This window comes from Thermobia domestica, chromosome 1 (genome assembly GCF_964235325.1).
Source record: "Thermobia domestica chromosome 1, izTheDome1.hap1.1, whole genome shotgun sequence".
NCBI classification, from domain to species: Eukaryota; Metazoa; Arthropoda; class Insecta; order Zygentoma; family Lepismatidae; genus Thermobia; species Thermobia domestica.
The window spans coordinates 315,462,926-315,486,148 of NC_137454.1; the positions used below are offsets into that span (position 1 = coordinate 315,462,926).

The 23,223-nt window shown below is 38.0% G+C and overlaps 1 long non-coding RNA gene and 1 other non-coding gene across 2 annotated transcripts in view; both read right to left on the bottom strand.

Annotated features, from left to right (window-relative positions):
- Positions 1-23,223, bottom strand: part of LOC145662545 (uncharacterized) — a 138,993-nt gene that overhangs the window by 58,701 nt on the left and 57,069 nt on the right. The window lies entirely within an intron of this gene.
- Positions 19,849-19,920, bottom strand: TRNAR-CCG (transfer RNA arginine (anticodon CCG)). The gene has a single exon. It is a non-coding gene; the product is annotated as a tRNA-Arg (tRNA).

Consider the following 23,223-nt stretch of genomic DNA (forward strand, 5'->3'; position numbering starts at 1 on the left):
CATCACCATATTATAGTTCATTTACAAGCCTGCCGTGAAAATTTTAAGGGGGCCAGCAAAAATTTGGGGGGGCACGGCCCCCCTAGACCCCCTGAATACGGGTCAGTATGTCAAAAATAATGGAGCTCGGTGGCTCAGTGGTAGAACGCTTACCTCTAGTGCATGGGATTCCAAGTTCGATCCTCGGTTAAGTACATAAGTGACAAAATCGTGTCCTTCGGTTTTCTCGTGATACTCACATTTCCTCCCACACCCTCATTCCACCGATTTCCCTTAGTGGTGGACAAATACCGTGTGCGTGAGTTTTCTCGAGGTTCTCCCGTTTCCTCCCACTTTCCACATTCCACCATTTCATTCATTTCTCATCATCACCGTCTTCTTTAGCCTAGTCGGCATAAGAGTGGGATGAAAAGTTAAAGATTTCATTTTTCCACCGATTTCCCATCATCATTCACTTGCTGTACATACATCCCTTAGCTCTTAGCCTGAAGAGCACAAACGTGGGATGTTAAACTGAAATATTTCCTTTAAGCCGAAAATATGTTACTTCATATGTTTGCTTCTTCAGTACCATCGATCTTCTATTTTGTTTTTCAAGGTAGACTGTTAAGATTCTTCCGTAAAATTACAACGAACTACTGCCAAAATTTCTTTGTTAGAACCAACTAATAGAGATGAGTTGGTATTAACCTCTATTCGCACGAATCATTTCTAAGCTTATTGCATAAAATCATGAAAAAGCTGGAGAGAAAGACGATCACTGACTTTCCGGGAGTACTCTTGGTACCTCGTTTTCATATCATCATCATCATCATCAAAACATTTACTTTTCTCTGACAAGGAGCCAGAGATGGGCTTCTAGCAGTTGTGCTATTTTGCCCAGTGTAGACTAAGTAATGGTATGGTAAGAGGTTATTTTTGAACAAGTCGCTAGGTTGGTTGTTTTATATATTGTGTTGTACCGATGTTGTGTGTATTCGACTTATATATTGTATAGTTAATTTGATGGCCCTGTAGCTGTGGCTCCGAGTTGTGTTGTATGAGGTGAAATAGATAGTGTGCTAATTAGGTTTTGAGAGTTTTATAGTATTGATGTGTATAGTTGAGGAGTGGATGGTTTCGTTGGTTAGGTTTGGGAGACGGGAGGTGAGGAACGTGCTTAAGAGTTTGGAATTTAAGTAAATGGAATGGTTTTTTTTTTTTTTTTTTTTTTTTTTTTTTTTACATGGTTAGAATAGCGTGAAGGGTAGTTTTGGGTGGGTTTGTTGGAGTTCTTTCTTCTTCAGTGAGGTTGTCTTTGAAGAACTGTTTGTCCAAGATTCGTTCTTTGTATTTTCTGTTAAGCTTCATAATGACTTCTTTTATTGGTAGTAAACGAAATTGTTTGTAGTATGGCTTGATATCTTCGTCATGGAAATTGTTTGTAATCTTCCTCATCCAGTATCGTTCAGCTCTCGATACGTCTGCTATATTATGTCTGGTGAAGAGAGGATGTCCGTAGATGAGCGTGGGTCGAATAATCATTTTATATAAGTAGAGCTTATTTTTGAGGCTCAATGTGGGGTTTATGCCTAGTCTGTTAATCGCTATTATGGTGCGAATAGCGCGCTTCCTTGCTTCCTGTATATGTGAATTGAAAGTTAGTCGTTTATCAAAGAGTACTCCGAGATATTTGGCTGTTGTTGTGACTGGGACCTCTTGGTTTTGTATTTTAATTTTATTTCGTGTGTCCTTAATGGAGTGTCGACGTCGTCGAGGGGGAATGAATAGGATGAGCTGAGTTTTCTTGGGATTCAGCTGTAGTTTCCATTTAGAGCACCATTTTGCAAATTCATTTATTTGCTGTCTTAATCGACTGAGAACATTGTGCGTAAGTAATGTGGATGTCCAGTACGCTGTATCATCAGCAAAAAGTCCAAGTTTTGTGGTAAACTTCAAGTTTGTAGACGTATCGTTGACATAAAGTAGGTAAATGAGTGGTGCTATTGTCGATCCTTGTGGAACACCTCGTTGAATAGGGATATTGTAGGAATATTGATTGTTTAGTTTAATCCGAGTGGTCCTGTCAGATAAAGGCCGTCATGCCAGACGGAATCGAATGCGCCTGTGAGGTCCAGGAACGCCGCACCAGTGATATGTCCTTTAGAGAAGGCGATCTGTATATCATGGCATATTCTCATTAGTTGGTCGGTAGTGCTATGTTGAGGTCTAAAGCCTGCTTGCTGTGGTATTATAAGATTGATGCTGTTCAAGTATATATGAAGCCTTCTGACTAGGATTTTTTCCATGATTTTGGAGAATATGTTAGTGAGTGCGATTGGGCGGAGGTTGGAAGTAAGGTTAGCCGGTTTTCCTGGTTTGGATAGGAGGATGGTATGTGATATCTTCCAAGTAGAAGGTACATAACCAGTAGTAAGACTAGCAGTGTACAATTCAGCGAGCTTGGTATGGAGTAATGGTGGGGCAGCTTTTAAATGCTGTGTGGTGATTTTATCAGGTCCTGGAGCTGAATTCTTCCTGCTTTTGATAGGATCTTCAACTTCAATTGAATGGATAGGATCTAGTAGGTCGACGATAGCAGGTGGATCGTTTTCATACAAGAGGATGACTTTTTTATTATTATTATTGAAAGAATAGTAATTATTTCCAACCAATTATTTAGCACTATTTGAACTGTCACATGTGAAAATGTTAAAATAGATGATTGATTGTTACTACTATTCACCATTATTCATTGATGTCAATATTGACTATTGTCTACTTTAATGTCAGCTAGTCAAATTATTTATTTATGTTTGATTATAATTTAACAGCTATTCCATGGAAACATCTGCCAGTCCTACGCCGTAATTTAACGAAAAATCTTTACAAGTAAATGTGAACAATACTATCGACATTTACTCACGAGAAGGAGAAAGTTCCGTGGATCCGACGCTATTTTTATTTATGGAAATGTTGAACAGTCAGTAATTAAAAGAAAAAGCTAATAAAAATGTTCCATTGCATTTAGGGTTTTCCACGAAACGAGAGTTGAGGACAGCTACTCTCGAAAAGATGTCATGAAAACGAGAGCGCAATTTACCAAGTTAGAGGGAGACAAATTGTCCCCGTAAGTTTATATATAATCAATATTATAGAGTGAAATCCGTGAACAACGGACACCAGAGGGACACCATTATTTGCCTGTAACTGAGAGGTATCCACTACAAAGAAGTTACATAAATTTAGATTACTCACAGTTCATGCGGTAGCTGAATACAATATACAGCAAATACATAAGTTGTAAATAGAGGCTAATATAGAAATACTGTTATCGGTGTTCGAAATACAGAGGATAGAGAGGGAAATCCATTTCTATAAATAGACAACAGTATGTGTTTATATGGGCGCGTACTGCAAAAATGTGCTGTGTGAGGTAATTTTCTTTTTAAGTAAATGTCATCCCTATTACTAGTGGGAGCTCATGTAGTTCTGATCCTAAGTTAAGCTGCAGGTTCACGCAGGCACACACCCAGAATTTTTTCTTGGGAGGGGTTATAGCTTTGGGGAAGCACTAGAAGTCACTACGTCTATATAGTATTGAACCCGAAAAGGCAGTAAGTAATAGTAAAATATTTCCACCTATAAATTAAAGAACTAGATTGATTTTATAAATAAAAAAGTGCAGATGAAGTGTAAGATTAAGACCAAATTTTCATGCTGCATCAATTATTTCCGTGTTAAACAAGGATATATTAATTGAAAAAGTGTACAAATGTACGTTGAATTAGGAAGTTTAGGGGGTGTAGGGAACCGGTAGATCCTCTTCACCGTGGGTGTGCTCCTGTCTCATATACTAGCCTCGGTGCTGAGTGGCACATTTAACTTCAGACCAGCAAACTATGCCATATCCTGTAACGAATTATTATAAAAGTATCAGAAACGCGATAAGAAAATTAAACATTATTACTGAACACCGAAGATCTAGAAGGAACTACAAATCATACAGTCAAAATTTCATGAGAATCATGTTGCAGTTGTCTGGCGTATCCGTACGTACATCCTGAGGATACTAGTTTCTGTTCGAAATTTGCTATAATTTTTCTCTGTTACGAAGCAGTAACACGTTTTATGGATACAAGATTTCCGTGTCCGTACGTGACAGTATGTAAATCTGAGGGTTCTGTCTCTTAATAATACATAGCAAGGACAAAAAATCTCTCCGTATTATGGAGAAGTCTGTTTAGGAAGGTTTGTTTGAAATAATATACCGATAAAAAACGAAAAACTCTACTTATATCGGTGGAAAATTTCCTTCATTCCCCCGAAAGGGAAACTGGAAATGATATGCCTAGGTAAAATATCTCGTCTCATCACAAAATTCTGTCTCGTCTTGTACGCAACTCCTATTTACGTTATAACGTGAGAGAACGACTTAATAACAAAACACAACGAATAGAAAAAGAGAAACACGTTTTCCGTACTCATTCACTACATGTATGTGAAGAGCCAACAGGGAGACGACAATTAGACAACGCTGAATTGAGGCTTATGCAGTATATAGACAGTAAGCACTAGCTAACAAGGTGCGTTGAACGACCGTTGTTAGTTTGCAAGTCCTACATATTCAGAATTACCACTTGCCAATTATATGCTTCTACAAGGTTTTCCCCATGTATGTGTATAGCTGTAATTTGTAGCCATCAGAGAACATATTTAGACAAACAACTGAATATTATCTTATTTATGGATGGAAGCGAGGAAATGTGCCAACTATAATGGGTTTTCATTAATAATGCAGATGATGTAATAGTCAAACGAATTGCACCAGAGGTCGTCGTAACATTCGAATCTCATTTCAAACACCAAGAATAATAAAAATGAAATAGAAGGAGGTAATATGTTGACGTATATTACAGTATTTACTAGAATGTTAGATTTTAGAGACAATGGCGGCAATGACAGGTCGATAGGTTCTGCTGTTTGTGAGGAAGGGCGCGATGGAGCTCCCACGCTCAATCAGCCTCAAGCTCAATAAATGAATGTGATCCTGTGTGAGTATGTTACAAGTTGATAGCAAGCCAGAACCTAAGCTCGAGCGAGAGCAAGCCTCGTTGAGGATAGTGAGCTCGAGCCCAATAAGCACGAGAAGTAGTTAGTGTGAGCCTCAATGAGGATAGCGAGCCTGAGATGGAGCAAGTTCGTGTATCTGCTAGTGAGCCTCATTTGGATTAAGGAGCGCTTGACCTTCGAGGATAGTAAGCCTGAGCAAACACGATTTCAAAAAGGCCTTCTCTTAGGGGGCGTACTAGAAAGGGACAGGGTTAGGTGCCCTGCAACACTGTTGTTACCCCCTCCCCTAGAATACCACAGATAAAGTAAGTATCTACATCATTCTTATGGCTACCATCGATTTTACCCTTCGTTATACACCAGCCTTACACTTAAGGCCGGTCCCTTTTCGCACTGAGGTGACATACTTGTAACAGTGCCAGAGCCTTTAGAAATCTCCTACCTTTAACGAACTAATTCAGCTCCTCTTCCGACAAAAGCCTACCATATAATCAGTGACGGCACCCGAGCGTCAAAAGCCAAGCTCACCTACCCACTGGCGAACATAGCCCGAAGTTACTGAATCCGACGATATGACCATAGCCCGGCCCAAACCAAACCAGAAGTCTCGGGATAACCTGAGGGGGATTGAATCCTGGTTCTGCCTATACTTGTCGTTCAAAAGTGCCATGAAGTACCGTGCTGAAACCTAACTTCCACCTTCCAGATCCAAGGGGACGCCTTATTCGCTCATTTGGGAGGTATCCCAAAGGCTTTCCTCCCCAGATGACAGAGTATCAGGCCCTACCTATCTCATTATACGGAAGAGGTACATCGTGCATTACCGATGCCAATGGGTGATGTAGTCCATCTGTTTCAGGCATATTCCCATTTGAGAGACGCTAATCGCAGTCCTCCCGTAAGGGCTGTGACAATAGCCACCTTCACAACTATTAAAAATATCGTAATGAGGTATTGTGTACACTTTCGAGCGCAATGACCCATGTTATTGATCAGTTTAGAAAAATTATAACATCTAGCACCCTGGCTCATCCAGTAGGGGGACTGTAGGAGCACAAGAGATGGAAGTGGTCCACTGCCACATTCGCCCGCCACTTGTGACAAGCTGCAGTCGTTAAGCGTGATTTGTGTACTAATTCCGCTTTAGTTGCATTCGGCCTGTAGTTCCTCATAATTATACGACTTGTCCTTGTGCCGATATGTATCCTCAAGGTGTGTAATTCAACCTTGATTCGCACGTGCGATGTACCTTTATTCTCTAAGGGAGAGGGATATGTCCACTGCGCGGCCAGACCGAAGTCCTGAGTGCCTACTAGTTACCTACTGGCGAAGGCGGCCTTACTAGCGAGTCAATGTTTCCACGTTTTGAAGGCAAGCTCATCTCCCACTTATGCTCGCAGTTGTACAGATTCCTAGGATAAACTCATGAAGACCACCGAATCCCATGGCTTGACCACTGCCCGGCAGTGTCCAATCCAATTCCGAGAGCCACAGGTATGCCTGAGGGAACTTGTTCGTTCCCAGCCCTGCCTATGTCTATCGTTCAATAGCTTTCCGCGTACAGGTACCGCGTGCTCGTGCGTGTCGAGATAGTTACGTCAATGGGAGTACCCGGAGGAAAACTAGATCCCATATAACTGATCGTTTGAGTACACGTTTTTGGCGCATTAGACTTGGGTTCCACTCCCAGTGATCGCATGTTAAGCTGTAGGTTCACATCTCGTACAGCTGTGGAGTTGAAAGGGACACCCAATTTCAAATTAATCAATTAATTAATTAATTAATTAATACTACAAAAATGAATAATAGGACTCTGGTTTTCAGTTAAGCGTAAAGGGATGCTACTGCCATGTTGTAAAAAATCTGTCTATGTAAATGTAAGCCTAATATTATATTATATTAAAATGACATCCCTCTCTGGCAGCTACACTACATAAATAAATAACTCTTCCGTGTTCTGTAATCACTCCCTCCACATTTATTTAGTACTCCTCAAGTACTCCTTACAAATCATCCTTCCTGATGATTAATTAATACAAAATAGTTAAACTGGGTGATGGTGAAAACAGAGGGGAAATATGTATATTGTGGTAGTTGAGTATAAAATTAGGAGAGGTCAAAAGTGTGAAATCAAATAGTTTACATTTTTCGTTTCAAAATATAGCTGTCAGATTACAATTACATTACAGAACAAAAAACAATGGACTTTGACAATGGTTTTATATTTAAACTTTTTTTTTTATTGCTAAACATGGTTAGGGGGAGGGAAACAAACACCTCCGGCTGGGATGCTTCAGTTAGTTTATTTGGAGGGATCAAAGTGTGATTGAGGGCAGAGAGGGGAATCTCATCTCCCTATAATTCGGACCCTGGTGTTCGATTACAGCAAAAACTGATGCGCAACGATGTCAAGTATGGATTTAAAATGTAGCTATTAGCTTGCAGCATTTGTAGAATAATTTCAGTTTCACCTTTCGAAATAGAAATGAAGTATTTCAGTTTAACGATTATACCCTGGCAGACGTTGATTAAAGCAAGTGGATATGATTATGTAAGAACTGGTAGAATGAAAGTGTGGGAGGAAACGGGAGTACCCCGAGAAAACCCACGGATACGATGCTGTCCATCACATCCAGGGATCAAACCAACGACCTCATGCACCAAAGGTAAGCGTTCTACCACTGAGCCCTTCATCCAATTTCAGCAGGTTTATCGTGGACAGATTGCGGAGAAAGCGTTACAAAGAATCTGGGGGTAAAGTTAAGTATACCTCCATTTTTTTTCATTCTAACGTTTTTTCCTCCTACACGTTGAATTTTGTGCAATCTTTCTTTTTTCAAAAATATGCTGCACCGATTTCTCCGATACCTTGAAATGTGTCGTAGTGGAACTAAGTGATTACACCAATTCTGTGTACCTTCCGACTTGCAATCAAAGGTAAATTTGCAGTTTTGAGGAAGAAGTGGAGAAAAGCAATCGTGGGGCTTGCGGACTACATTATACCTCTCCATATTTTCCGTGCCAATATAAATTATGCCGGGTAATGAAAATTGAAGGACGTTTCAGAAGTATTTTTTTTTTTTTTTTTTTAGTCTCAACAACATTCATTTTTTTAAAAAAATTTTGCTGCCTATAGGCTTCAATATAAAAATCAATAATAACGGAATTTAGAAAAGACACCATCAATGACTTACAGTATACAAATTATTCAAATTAAGGTGATTATTCAAAATTTTGAACAAGGTCGCACATACATCCTTTCTATGTTACGTATTGCTATAACTGATAACATTATTATTATTCTCATATATGCAGGCTCGTAGAAACGTACGCTGAAAGAGAATCCTGTGAGACCAAACCCCCGAAATCTTTAAAATTACAGTAAATTTACAGAAAAGTTAAGGGACTTCACAAATTTTAGTAGCTATAATTTCACATCATATTGAATTTGGGCCTTACCGAAATAAATTTCTGCGTATATGCCTGCAGGATGGTGCAAAAGTCAGTTTACACAAAATTCTAATTTAATCGCAGAAGTCAGTTTACTCAAAATTCTAATTAATCGCAAAAGTCATGAGAGATTCTCTTGCCATTCAGATTTCTTTTCAAATACCTTTCTGCTCGTCTTGTCGACTTACGACTATTCTTTTTTTACAAATGCTTCAACATTCAACAATCACTTTAATTCCGTACAAATACTTTTTGGCCGCCAGACCTCGGTGTATCTACAGTACTTGTAGTTGTTTCAAAATTGTTGTTGTTTTCAGCAGTTGTGTTGGTCAAGGTGCATCAGGAAACGGCACGTTAACCTTTCAGCACTTCGATTGCTTCTATCATACTTTTACTACAACTGAAGTACTTTTACACGCTGTTCTGTTGTCTACTTACGTGTCACTTGAGTTTTAAACATACAGAACAGGATATTTACTTGAACACAACCACCCTGAGCCTCAACCAGGGGCGGATCCAGGACGGACTTCCGGGGGAACGGTGGGTTTGCAATGCTGCTACTTAGAGCTACTTTTAAGAGCTCCAAACTCTAGGATGGGTTTTATTTATAACTAAAATAAGAAAGTTTCCTCCTCTGGATCCGCCCCTGGCCTCAACTGCCGACAATATGACAAATCCTATCACTTAGCATGAACCTATCGCTTAAAACGATGCGTAATTATACAACTTAAACGTAATTTCTTGGGGTAAACTTACTTTTGCACCATGCTGTAGTTTTCAAGTTAAATAAGATTTCATATCACCCAGTTTTTTAAAATCTACATTTCCTCCTACCATCTACGATAAACATACGTGTATGTATGGTGTATGCACATGCATTAAATTAAACCTTGCATATCCACCATATTATGTGAGTCACACACAGGAAAGAAAAACTGTGTTGATCTGTTATGAAGGAGGCATCTGTATTCCGTTTGCTCATTCAGAAGAAGATCACAGTAGAAAATCATCTTCGTTGATTGCACTCATTTTAATCAATCATCAACATCTCCCGTGATCAGTTCAAGACTAGGCTGTCAGAGCCACTACTGGTTGAAATAAGAGCTTATAATAAACCTCTCTGATGGACGCGTGAGCTGAATTCAAAATTAGCCCTCAGCCTATAAATACAAGAGTTCAACTGCCTTCTGCAGCAGAACAACAAGTTGATCAAGGTGCAATTTAACCGCAGAGGATGTAGGAGAGAAAAAAGCAGAGAAGCTAATAATTTCTCCCACCTACACAAAGTAACGCATCATTAATTAGATCTTCCGCTTTTTCTGTTTATTTTTATCTTGAAATCTTACTGCATGAATACGTTCAGTATCCCTCAAGGCAAACATCAGATTTCTGCACTCAATTATACACTGTTTCAAATTTGATTGAACATCTGCTGTTTTGCTAATGTTTCTAAACTGAACTACAGCAATTTTTACATCAAGTTGCAGAGGAATACTCTTTCCCTTCTCAATTTCTTGACAGAACTTCGTGTCTCAAGAAGAAACTTGGAAAAACTCCACAATGATCAGTAGTTGCTCCTAAAGCTTACTGCAAACAAGACGGGTATACACGTCCCTCGTAAATATATTCGAACTGCCCCAAAAATAAGTAACTACTTTTAGGGAAACGTTAGAGTTGATGAGTTGATTTTGAGTATAACGTCCCTTTCAGCAGTGAGGCTATATGAGAAGGGATCTACTGATTAACGTGGAATCCGAACCCATAAGCTCCGGTCTGGATTCGAACCCGGGTCTCCCACGCCAAGGGAAACGTTAGAGTAACTTAATGATCTGCATATCATTTGAGGCTGCGAACCTACTTCACTACGAAGTTCCAATGCTACGAAATCTAATAGGTTCAAGTCGTGAGACGGCACAGGTCCAATTTCAGTGTTTGCACGTTATATTCACCAGCGGGATAAACATGATAATTTTTGTTTCAGTGTTCTCACTGGGTGTGCGGAACAGTGCTGATATTGCAAATTGGTTGACTAATTTCTGTTTATTTCTTTTAAAGTTGGTAATAAGTCACCTGTTTGGAAATCAAGATGTTTCTAAAAAGTCGTAGGCAATAAGTCACGGCAACACGATCAGCTGACCTTACTTCAGTAGAAATTTGTGTGTGTTAAGTTCTGTTAAAATACTGCACAAAATTATGTAACTGCGAGGACTTGTAATTAAAACTACCAAAAACTATTGCTGTAACGTTAGGGAACCAAAGGAAAATGATAACAGTTGCCATTTTAACAGTATAATAATCTCTGTCTATGTTTTTTATATCCCCGGAAAGATCTGAAATATCACCCTAACTGTAAAAGATATTATAAGTTCTATGGATTTTGAACCACTTAATGATTGAATGTAGTACTTATCAACAAAGGCGCCGATTTCTCTGTAATTTTTTTTTTGGGGGGGGGGCGTTCAGATGCAGAAGGCATATTTTAGAATTTTAAGACAAATTGCATTCAAATTATGCCAAATATTGTATATTCATAAATAAAATGGGGGGCCTATGTGAGCTTTGGGGACCCCCTCGCCCCCCAGGATCGGCGCCTTTGTTTATCAAAGTAATTTCTCGAAAAAAAAAAAGCATAAAAAATGGTTTACTATCACGTATTTGTTCGTGTTGTTTTTAAACAGTAATGTCATGTTCATGATTTCCGACACTAAATGTATTGTCGACGTGCATTGCCTAGTCCGTCTTACTTGCATTATTACTAGAGCAACCCAAAAGCATAACAGCAGTTTACACATATGGTTGGTACCTTGAACATGATTGTGGTTGTTTAAGGGTCCAGAAGAAACTAATTTTAAAAGCATAATAAAGCATAATTTAAAATATATAGCACAATTCTTTAAAAAATCTCTTCAACTACAAGTTTAACATACTGTATTAATATTTTTTAAAACCAATATTTACAATACAAAATCATTGAGAACAACAATGAAAAGCTTATTTTTATTTCTGTAAACTTTTCGGTGTAATCCTTTGATGTGGAGAAAAGAAAAAAAAGAAGAAAACTTCCGCCAACAATGAATAATACATAAGAACTCCACACTATATTGTTTTGTGTACCTCTTGAACTTTAGCACCTTCTGTACATTTTGGTGGCATCTTTTACTGTCCCTTACAAATGCAATTTTCAAAAATATAAAGCATAATTAAACAAAAAATAAAGCATAACGTGGGTTGCTCTAATTATTACTACCGCAGAAGAGTAAAACAAATTGGAAGTTTATGATATAGCATTCTTAGTTTGCCTCACCGAATAATAAATGTAGTATTGCAACTTTTCGTTAAATATGCAAACCTGAAATATTCGTATGTAAAACTGACGTAGTGTCATTTGAAATATTATATATATATATATATATATATATATATATATATATATATATATATATATATATATATATATATATATATATATATATATATATATATATATATATAAAATCATAGTTCATTTGGGTGTGTGCAACACTGTTAACGTGGTCGTACGATGTTAAACAATTTTCCCCTTTTTAATATTGATACGTTTTAATATGTACAGTCGTTTCAAGACAAAAGGTAAGCTCTGTATATCCAGGGTATATTTTACATATATTTTGGGTGGTACATTTATTGGTGAAATCGACGCACACTGCAGTACTACCAGATTAACAGTGTTAGCAACCAAACAAAGTTATATTGTTTTAAATGACACTGTGAAGTAAGGTCAGATTAGTACATAGGATCTATCCAATCAAATTTTGGAAACATCTACAATAATAATAACAAAAGTGAAACGGGCCGGACAATTCACAATCGAAGTACTGTATCTTAATATCGAATATTACGATCATATGAACAATTCCTTTAAAAAAAAAAAAAAAGTGACTTTTCGCCCAAACGGGTTCAGTCGAAAAAACTGTCTAGATAAATCACACATTCAATCCATGTAGAGGGTTTACAATAGGCGTATATAGTTTGGCACCAATGATTTAGTGTTTGAGACACTGGAAGTGTAGCCAGTTATACAGGGTGTTCATGTATTATGTAGCCAAAATTCACTGGTGAAATCCTCACACCTAAACAATAGAAAAAGTCCATATGAACATACGGCGAAACACGCGTTGTTTCAAAGTTACGAGATGCCGAAAATCGAAAAAAATGTAACTTTGAGGCTGCCTAGCTCGAAAACTATGAGAGATATCACTGGCTGTTAAAGAAATATTACAGGAAATAGTACGTTGTCTATCTAAATAATTATGTTTCTGAGTTGGGACGTATCGGCACAACGGATTTTATAGAGGGAGTTGCGGTATAGGTTCCGCTCTTCCTCCCCTCTCTCTAAAAACATATGCGTCGGTACACCCTAACTCTGAAACACGGTTATTTAGATAGCGTACTAGTTCCTCTAATATTTCTTTAACCGCCTTTAATATCTCTTATAGCTTTGGAGCTAGGAAGCCTCAAAATTATTATTTTCTCGATTTCGGTATCTCGTAACTTTGAAACGAGTTTTTCGCCTTATGTTTATATGAACTTTTTTTTTATTGTTTAGGTGTGAGGATTTCACCAGTGGATTTTGGCTACATAATAAATGAACACCCTGTATAGACTAACTCAACGTTCTACTGGTATATATTATAAAAATTGTGAATTAATGTTTTCTATCCATAGTCTTCCCCATTTGGCTTTGTAATGGCTTGTTTCGGCATATTTAACTATAATTCTAATTTATGCAGCAATCAAATCATTCTTGTTAAGATATAGATGTGAATACCGTTTACAGTAATTTCACATCTGAAATTGTTCCGTACATATGAAAAACTGCGGTAGAGATTGCTATATTGTTCAGAATGACTTATTTCCGGAACATTTTTCACCTTGATTGTTGATTTCCTTTACCTCTATACAGGGGAGCACCCACGGGGGGTCCACTGGGTCCGGAACTCCTCCAAAACTTCGTAACTCGACTAACATTTGTACATTTTCTTAACATAACTATACTTGTTTAACAGAGAAACGACTGATGTAGCCTAAAGATTTTATTTTACACCTTCCTTTCTTCATCAAAATAATCTAGTTCTATCAGATTTTCTGAGAATAAAGATGGCAGTAATTAACAACTACTTACAGTGTCTTCGGGTGCAGAATAACAGGTTTAATACTACATAGACGCATTCCTTTTCTAGAAAAATCTTTGGACTCCTCCAACCAGGGTGCGAATTACCGGGGGGGATGAGGGGGATTTCCCCCCTCAATCACATTTTGTTCCCCCCCAAAGAAGTCAGCTGAAGTATCCCCACCGGGGATGCTCGCTTTCCCCCTCAAACTATGCTTAGTATAACTCCAAATGTCACTGATTTTTGTTATTTCTTGTAAATTTAATCTTCTAGCTGTATTTCGAAATGATCGATGTAAACTGTTCAGTTTTGGTAATTTCTACTTACCACCTAATTACCCACTATTTTCAACGTTGTTTAGAACTATATTATTATGACTAAGGTTGTTACTTGCAACTGTACCTTCGTACCCTTCAGTTCGTCATCGTTTGTGAATTTGAATGTACTAATTGCGTATAACAAAGCCACATATAGATTTATAAATGTTCTTAGCGGTTGGCCAAGAAGAAGAAAACAAATAGCTTCTTCTACCATACTTGGCGAAGTTCGGATATGTCATATTCATCCTCTATATTTGTATCGATTATCATCCTATTTTAATTTTTGTTATAACATGTTATTTCATTTTCCAGTGTACTCTTTGTTAGCACATGGTCTTCATTCCCTAGTAGGTTGTGTGTATGCAACTCAAAAGTTGCATTTAATTTGTGATAATTAGCATAGTAATCACTGCTTTTACAGTTTACGGAAATGAACTTTTGAAACTGTACTCAAAATCTGAGATATAGGTACTCTCTCGTAAGTATATGTTAACGTACACGCTGGGGGATACGCTCCTAGTGAGCAGACATGTTAATGAAGGTGATTTTTAGGTGAATAAGCGAATAATTCAAGATTTGTTTCAGCATTTGTTAATACGGCTGGTTCTCCGTGTCATTGTCCGTGTCTGGATAAGCATTTCAACTGGAGCGGGTTAACCCTTCATTTTTCCATCTTTTCGCTGTACAGTTTGCTGTCCACGCAATTAATGTTGTCTGAAAAACTTCAGTGTAATGTTTTACTTTATTTGAATAACGTAGCCCATAGTGAATCAACTCATCTTCAACCTAACAGTAAAGTAATTTTTAAGTTTTGACTTTCTGTGCCCATCACGGAATCGATATTTGGAGAAAAAAAGTCGTGATGAGCACAGCTTTAGCGGGAAGTAGAAGCACAAGCTCGAAATTTGAATTGAGAGATTTTAAATATTTGGCTTTCGATTTGACCTTGATGTGAGAAATCAAGACCAGCAACAATCCATTTCTTATTTGATATTCTAATATCTAGATTTTCTTTAAAAAAAAAAAAAAATGTCCGGTTTAACTGATAATTTTAGTGGTTTTCACAAGACTGAAGTAGGTTTCTTTTCGCAACCTGTATGTATTAATGCAAAATGGAAGCTTTCAATATGAGTGGAAAAATTAACATATGCTTGTGATCATGGCTATCGCTCGAGCCGAATTATTAACTAAATAAACCTTAGAGAGCTACGGGGACAAGAGTGAGTACATTAAAACACGTTCAGAAAGGTTTAGTGGGGTGTGTGTATGTCAGACAATATATATGTGCATAGTTATTGTCGGTAGATTTATTGAAATTTGAACCTTCAGACTATGTCCTTTGGCCTAATTTTATCCCCCCCCAATATAGATTATCTAATTCGCACACTGCCTCCAACCCACCCCCAAAAAATAAATATGGGTGTGTGCCTGCTTCTATAACAGTACAGCAATAGTTATTGGTAATTGTAATTACAAGTTCTCGCAATTACATAATTATAAGCAGTCTTGTTAACTTTACCACTTTCGTTTAATATGCAGATCTGAAATATGAAATAGTGCCTGACATAGTGCATTTTGATTTAAAAAAAATAACTATGCTATGTTGATAACACTATTACAGTCCGTTTGATACAACCTGTCCCTTCTGACAGTTGCTTTTCTCTATTTTTCCCTTCCTGCACGTGGTCATAACAATCAAGCAAGGAGGACTATTTCTATGGCAACAGCACGTTCAGCCAATTATAGTGGCTCATTTCTCTCGCTCTGCAATGGTAAACATGACACCCTTTCAACACGTTGCCAATTTGAATATAAACAAATGCACATAGTTTTAGTCGAATGTCAACGTCAATAGTGTACCTGCTGGTTATTGAGAGCATTCTTTTTAGTTCTTTTTTCTGTGATTTAATTTAATAAAACTGAGATTTAGTTGCAGTGAATAATTTACTGTTTCAACGCTCGACACAAAAGCTGGCAACACAGCATTGAACACCACGTGCGTACAGCGAGCTGTCAGAAAGGACAAGTAGTTTCAATTGCAGTATAGTCTGATAGAATTTCAAATTACGTCAATATTCCACGGTCGATTTTTAAACTTGATAAAATTTCAGTGTTTTTTATCTTTTAGTTTAAAGGTTACAAAGGTGTTTCAGGAGATATGAACACTTCTTACGCTACTTGTATATACAGTAGTATATTCAATGGTATACATTCATAGTATAAACTCAGACCAGTTGAGAATAAATAAACAGCATTAAATTAGGATTAGGAATTAGATTTCTGGGCTTCCGACATCTATGCCCATGTTAGTCCGTCATGTATGAGGAATAAAGTCCCTCGGCGATCACACTATTCGTGATATTGAGGAGGAAAAAAGGAATGGAAAAGGAAAATTAAATGAAATCTTTGAGTTTTACGTCCCACGGTTATGCCGGTTAGGCTAAAGGAGACAGTGAAGATGAGAAATGAATGAAATGGTGGAATGAAGAATGTGGGAGGAAACGGGAGAACCCGAGAAAACCCACGCACACGGTGTTTGTCCACCACAAAGTTCACTTGGCGGTGGTTGGATCGAACCCGGGACCCCAAGCACCAGAGGTGAACGCTCTGCCACTGAGGCCCAGGAATGGAAAAGGAAGGAAGCGGCCCGGGACCATTATATCAAGTATCAGCCCGGAATTGGCTTGTTATGAATGAGAAAAATCCAGGAAACCTCACTCAGGATAGCTGGCCTGAAAACGCTTTGAAACTTTTTCGACAGTGTCCCCGCCGGCAATCGATCCAAGGACCGCTCGCACCAAAAGCGGCCAGATGTCTTAGAAAAATGAAATAAATGAAATGCAATTTAAGTTTTACGTTCCACGCTTATGCTGAAGGAGACTGTGATGATGAAAAATGAATTACAATGGTGGAATGAAGAAAGTTGGAGGAAACTGAGAACCTCGAGAAAATCCATGCACACGGTGTTTGTCCAGCACAAAGCTCATTTGGCGCGAACTGGGATCGAACCAGGAATCCCATGCACCAGAGGTGAACGTTCTACCACTGAGGCACCGTGGCCCAATGGAAATAAATGTTAGTACATTAAAATGAATTTGCTGGATGTTTCTCGTAGAAGGAACAAACTTCGCATACTTCTATTTCTGTCACACAAACCCTCAGTGAACGGAATATATGGCATATTTAAAAAATCTCTCTCCTTAACTTATATGCTGTCACCGTAGGTGAATTAACATTCCATTACAACAGAAATGTAGTTCACGTACTCCTAGAAATAAGATATTGCCAAGGTTTATTCTTTTGTCGGCACGCATAATGCTTGTAATAACACAGGAAGTAAGAACACCCCATACAAACCCTCCGTAACTCTTTGCAATTTAAAAATCTTATAATAGTAGAAAGTAGTGAAAGGAAGGAGATAAATAAGAAAAAAAAACACTTTAAAAATAAAGAAAGAGTTAAAGACGGAAGTGCATTTGTGCTGCTTTCACCGGCGACAGACAACAAGACCTACCTACACAGAGATCGATCTTCAGACCCGCAGCGAAGAAAAACAACAATAATGACCAAGTTAGTACAAATTTCTCTGAGCTAAACGTATTTACATATAGATATAGCATTTGAGAGTAAAGCTATATTTTCTTTATGGCTTTTTTTTTTAACGACAAGGGCAATGAAATTAATGTCTCTCTGTGACCCTCAAACACTCCGACGTAAACTCGACAATGAGCCGTTTCACGCACGTAAGCAGGATTTCTTTCAGAAAATTTTGTCCCGGAAGGAAGATGAAAATCTGAGGGAGGCTGCACTGGGACATTATCTGCTAAAGAATGCATCTGATATATTTTACAATCACGCTTGACCCTAGCCATAGGAACTAAATACACGGTTCTGATTGGTTGGAGTTATCCGTTTCTCGCCACGTAGCATAGATATAGCACAATAGGTTGTATGGGGTAGTTGGGGAAGAGGGTGGGGTAGGTGCCGGAAGCACCAGGAGTGGGAAAGGTTTTGAGCACAACTTCATTGATTAAAAAAAGTTATTTACTCACGTTACGAAACAACTGAGCGAGCGTCAGCGAGCGAAGGGGGTTAGAAGCCCCATAGGGCTCATTTTGTTCCACCTTGACCCCCATGATAATACATCACACTCGGGTGGTGTAAGAGCTCCTTCGTGGCTAAGCGGTTCGTTTCCCGGCGGGAGCTCATGTGGTTCGGATTCCACATTAATCAGTAGATCCACGTCTCATATAGCCTCGTTGCTGAAAGAGACGCTAAACTAAAATCAACTCAACTCGGGTGGTGCAACTCCCATGTAAATCTAACCTCACCTGCTTCCTTGTGACCAACTTAAAACAGTTAGCTAGGGTAGCGTGTGAAAAAAAAAAATGTGCGATACGTCCTGAACGAGACATGTAACAGCAACTTATTGTAGGTCTGGGAATTAGTCAACTTCAGGAAGCATGACTAGGAGAAACACTGGCGGTGAGTTAGAATTAATCCCAACAGCGGTCAATATTCTGGAGTGTCATTGGATTAAATTACAGTAGAACCATTAAGTACCTACCTATTTAATTTGGATTATATCAACCATGTACCATGTTTATAACAAGATCTGTTGATCTGCTGTTAATCCGCAAGTTAGTCATTTACGATAAATAGGGCAGTAGTTCTCAATCGATGTGTCGCGACACACTGATGTGTCACGCAGTCCTGTACAGTGTGTCCCGGAAATTTAGAATTTAAAAATCATAAAGAATTTAATAATAATTAGCTAAAATCTAGACAGACTACCAGTCAACACCTCCAGCGGCAGAAATAATACTCAGTGGTACACGGAGTCATTATAAAAACTATTAGAACGATTGAAATAGGATATTTTCAATAAAATCAGAAATGCTCCGGTCAACTTTGAATGTTTCAGTGTATTATGCTGTAAACTAGGGATATCCGTGGTGCTTTGCTAAATTTTCCTGACATTCCGCCAGTGTTATCCACGACACGAAAAATGAGGTTGTCTCGTCTCGTCTCTCAAACAATTCTTTCACGATTCGTCTCGATTATCGATAAGTTTATCTCGTCTCGTTTTCTAATTTATGTATAAAACTTATGCCCTACTTTTTTCCCCTTAATTTCATCTAGAAGTTACCATAATCCTTCCCCGTCACAGGAGGTCCATGAAGGATGTGATACAACATTTAAATCACATTTATTACTGAAGTATATTGTATAATCACTTGAGTATCTTTAACTGTTGATAAATGTTCTCCATCGTGTTCGCAGATCACTTCATCAATTTATAGTTTTTGTACTATGAATCACGTAATACTAAAACAGCGTTTAAGATCTAAAAACTTTGGTAAGCTAGTGTTACTCACGCGACTCAAAAAAATTCTCGTCTCGTTTTTTTCATGTTTCTTGCCTTGTCTCGGAATTTAGAAAGGTACTTCTCGTTACGACTGTTGTTTTGTTTCCGAGACCAGAATTGTCTCGTGGGCAAGCTAAATGCAGCCGCAAGAAGTAATAGACTGCTCTTAAGTTAACTCAATGCTGCTTCTTACTTCCAATGCAACTTTCGTAGGTTAAACTTGAATTGATTTTTAGTTTAACGTCCCGATCAGTAGCGAGGCTATATGAGACGGGACTCTGGGATTAACGTCGAATCCGAACCATATGAGCTCCCGGCGGGAATCGAACCTGGGTCTCCCAAGTCAAAGGCGAAAAAATGAAATCTTTAAGTTTTACGTCCCACGGTTATGCCGGTTAGGCTAAAGGGGACGGTGATGATGAGAGATGAGTGAAATGGTGGGTGGGAGGAAACGGGAGAACCCCGAGAAAACCCACGAGCACGGTGTTTGTCCACCACAAAGTCCACACGGCGCGAGCTGGGATCGAACCAGGGACCCCAAGCACCGGAGGCGAACGCTCTACCACTGAGCCACCGCGCCCCCCAAGTCAAAGGCGAGTACGCTAACCGCTTAGTCAGGAAGGAGATCATACGACGTAGGTTAAACTTGTCTTTAAATTATTTATTGAAAAAACAAAAATCTTAATTACTAACTGTTGAATCACTATCGTAAGGCAATCGGGAAGTAATAAGCAGCAGCTCAGTCAAAAAAAAAAAAAAAAAAAAAAAAAAAAAAAGAGCCAAAATTAAGAATAGTTTAGGGATTTTAATTCTGAAAGAAGAAGAAAAAATGTCGTTAAAATATTACTTTTCCCCTTACCTATGATGATAAATTTCCTTGTATAGTAAATATGCTTAAATTCATTCCCTCAACCTAAATATAATGTTTCTACTCATCTTCCGCGAACTAAATGTTATTTTGGTCTGGTTTCTAAAGTTCCCAACAGTCCAAATTTTACAGGGTCAATTTAGATTTTTTTCCCTAAACAATTTCATGTTCCAACTTCCCAACTTTCATCCGGGATAGTTCTGATTTTGTTATAATAATGTTAATGAAATGAATGGTGAAGTGAATATCCTAAGGGAATTCGAATTTGCGACAGAAAGATTTTGCGGAAGCCAACCTAATGCCTTACACCATTCAACTAACAGCATGGTGGTTCAGTGTAAGAGCGTTCATCTCTGGTACAAAGGGTCTCTAGTTGAAACCTAGACCATGTGAGTTCGTGGTGAACACCATAGTGTCTCAGAGGCTTCTCAAAAGTTTTCCCGTTTTCTCTTACATTCTCATTTCACCAATTATCTCATAGGGATTTGCTTTCATTAATCGCCCATGTCCTTTAGTCTAAAGAGTGTATCCGTGGGATGTTATGCTAGAAATTTCATTTAATTAATTTCACGCCAACCAGCATCAATTAAGATTAGTGTTTTAAGACTCGGGACCTGAAACAGTTTTCGGGCTACGTTTATTTACAAACATTTTTGTGAACATGTAAGAAGTTTGCCGAGAAAATTTTTACCTATCTAAACTTTCCACAACTATAAGTGATCGCGGAACTCGTGAACTTAACCTGCCAATTTCATCACTCAACAAAACGCGAGGGCGTGTCCCAATGGTCAACTCCCACCCACGAATTTTGCGACTGTTTTTTTTTTTCCTCTCTTTTTTTTCGCGCTATATGCAGAACATCTACTGAGGGTACAAAGTTTTCGGAATGCCGCAATAAGTTTCGTTTTGTTGTTATTGTTGTGGTCGTTTATATATATATATATATATATATTTGCTTTCGAACAAGTGTTAGTGGTCGTGTTCTAGTTCTCTAAGTGCTTTTCTTTTTGTCGCATATCTTCAAGTTTGGCAACATTGTTGGGGCACTTGTGTTGTTTCACCTTTTCTCAAGTGTGCGTTCGGAAGGCAACTGCACGAATCGTACCGAATTCTTCCGAAGCACCACACGTAAGGGAAAACAATTCTATGATTTGTGTGGAGCCCAGGCTTCATGAGTCGTCGCAATCCCTATAGATTTCCTTTGTCTTTTCTCTCTCTTTTTTTAATACGAAAAGTGGTTAAACGTTTCAATTATTAAACGTTTAACGTGGATCACTAATTTATCTATCTGGATTGGGATGTAACGACATTCATTCCTGATTCATGAAATTGAGACGATGAGATTGGAAATTTTATAATAGAACTTGAATTTCTATATTTTGTCTCATGATGTTCAGCACACAAGGGTTCCAACTTAGATATTAATGTTTAGTTAGCAACTATAAATGCTGACACGTAGATTTATTGCCCCTTTCTTAAAAAAGATAATTATAATTTCAAATCTATGTGAAGAGGACATTTGTAATTAATTACATGCAAAGTAACTTGAATAAAATAATGTGTGCTATAAATCTGACAAACATACGGAGGTACTGAAATGCGGCTCCCTTTGCACCAAGAAAAAATGCCAAGTGTATGTAAATACACCAAACAGTACGTTCTCAAAAAGAAAAAGCATAAATTTGCATTAAACAATATTATATATATCACTCTGAAATAATAATATTCACTTCATAACTACCTGCACATTAAACATACGACATAGGAATAACACAAGGTGTCTGAAGTACTTATAAGAATGTACATGGATCTACAACTTAACGTGGGATCTGAACCACATCAGCTCCACCGGGAATTGAACCTCATGTTTAGAAAAAGGTATATGACCACAGTCAGTTTTTACCCGTTGAGGCTGGAACAAACGTTGTATTATAGGTTGGTATGGAGACACAGTGATAAAACTGGTTGCGAATTTTGTGACGTGCAAGCAGTCAGGCCTGTGACCCGGTATGACCTGAAGACTACGAAACATCTTCATACACATGGAGAATTTGTATGACACTGTTAATGTAATTCTGGCACTTCCTGTTGGTCTACTGGCTAAGCTCGAACGCCTTTGGTGCATGTAGTGTCGGGTTCGATTACCGTTGAGAGAACACTAAAATCTTATTTTCACTTGCATTTACTTTCATTGATTATGCGTCTCCTTTAGCCTAAAGGGCATAACTGTAAGATGTTAATATAATTTTTCATTAACGTACATTTTAAAATTTAATTCTATCAAACAAGATTCTGCCCTCATTTTTCACTAAATCCGTAATTATCTTTGTCTCTTGATATGCGTGTCTCTGTGTATCAAAACATTGCACTGAAAGATAACTGCAAAGTCTAATAAGAGTATAAACGCGTAAGAATTACACAAAAGGTAAGTTACATCGTTCTGTATTTTGCAGTAGGTCGTATGTTGAAAATCACAACCTTACAGGAGAGTGAAAAACCTGTTTTGCATTTTACAATTTTGAAACAGGATTAGATACAAAATTCTTTTTTATAACTCTGCTATTATTAGCTGGATACATACGATACTTTGCAAGGTGATGAAACAAGTGCCATCAGATCCAATACTGGTGTTAACTAAAAATACCCAAATTTTAACACACGACGTATTGCAAGATACAGAACTAACTATATGATTTTCTTATAAGGGATCGTAAAAATCTAATCAAGTGAGCCCGGAAAACTTGTGCAGAATATAAGAGATACCGTTGAGCCCAAACAGCGTTTTTGTTAAATCTTTTTGCGTGCTCTCTCTTCAGAAAGCTGCGCTTATTTAACAGTTGAAATTAAGTTCTAAAATACACAAAAATATCCATGTATGAAAATCAGTAGACACACTCCCAAAATAACTCTCGATCAGTTGTTTTCTCCATTTTCTCACTTGTGAGTGGTAAATGATTTCTTCAGGTGCATAGAGATCGTGGTTAAATCTCACACCATTTGAGTTAGTATATGTGG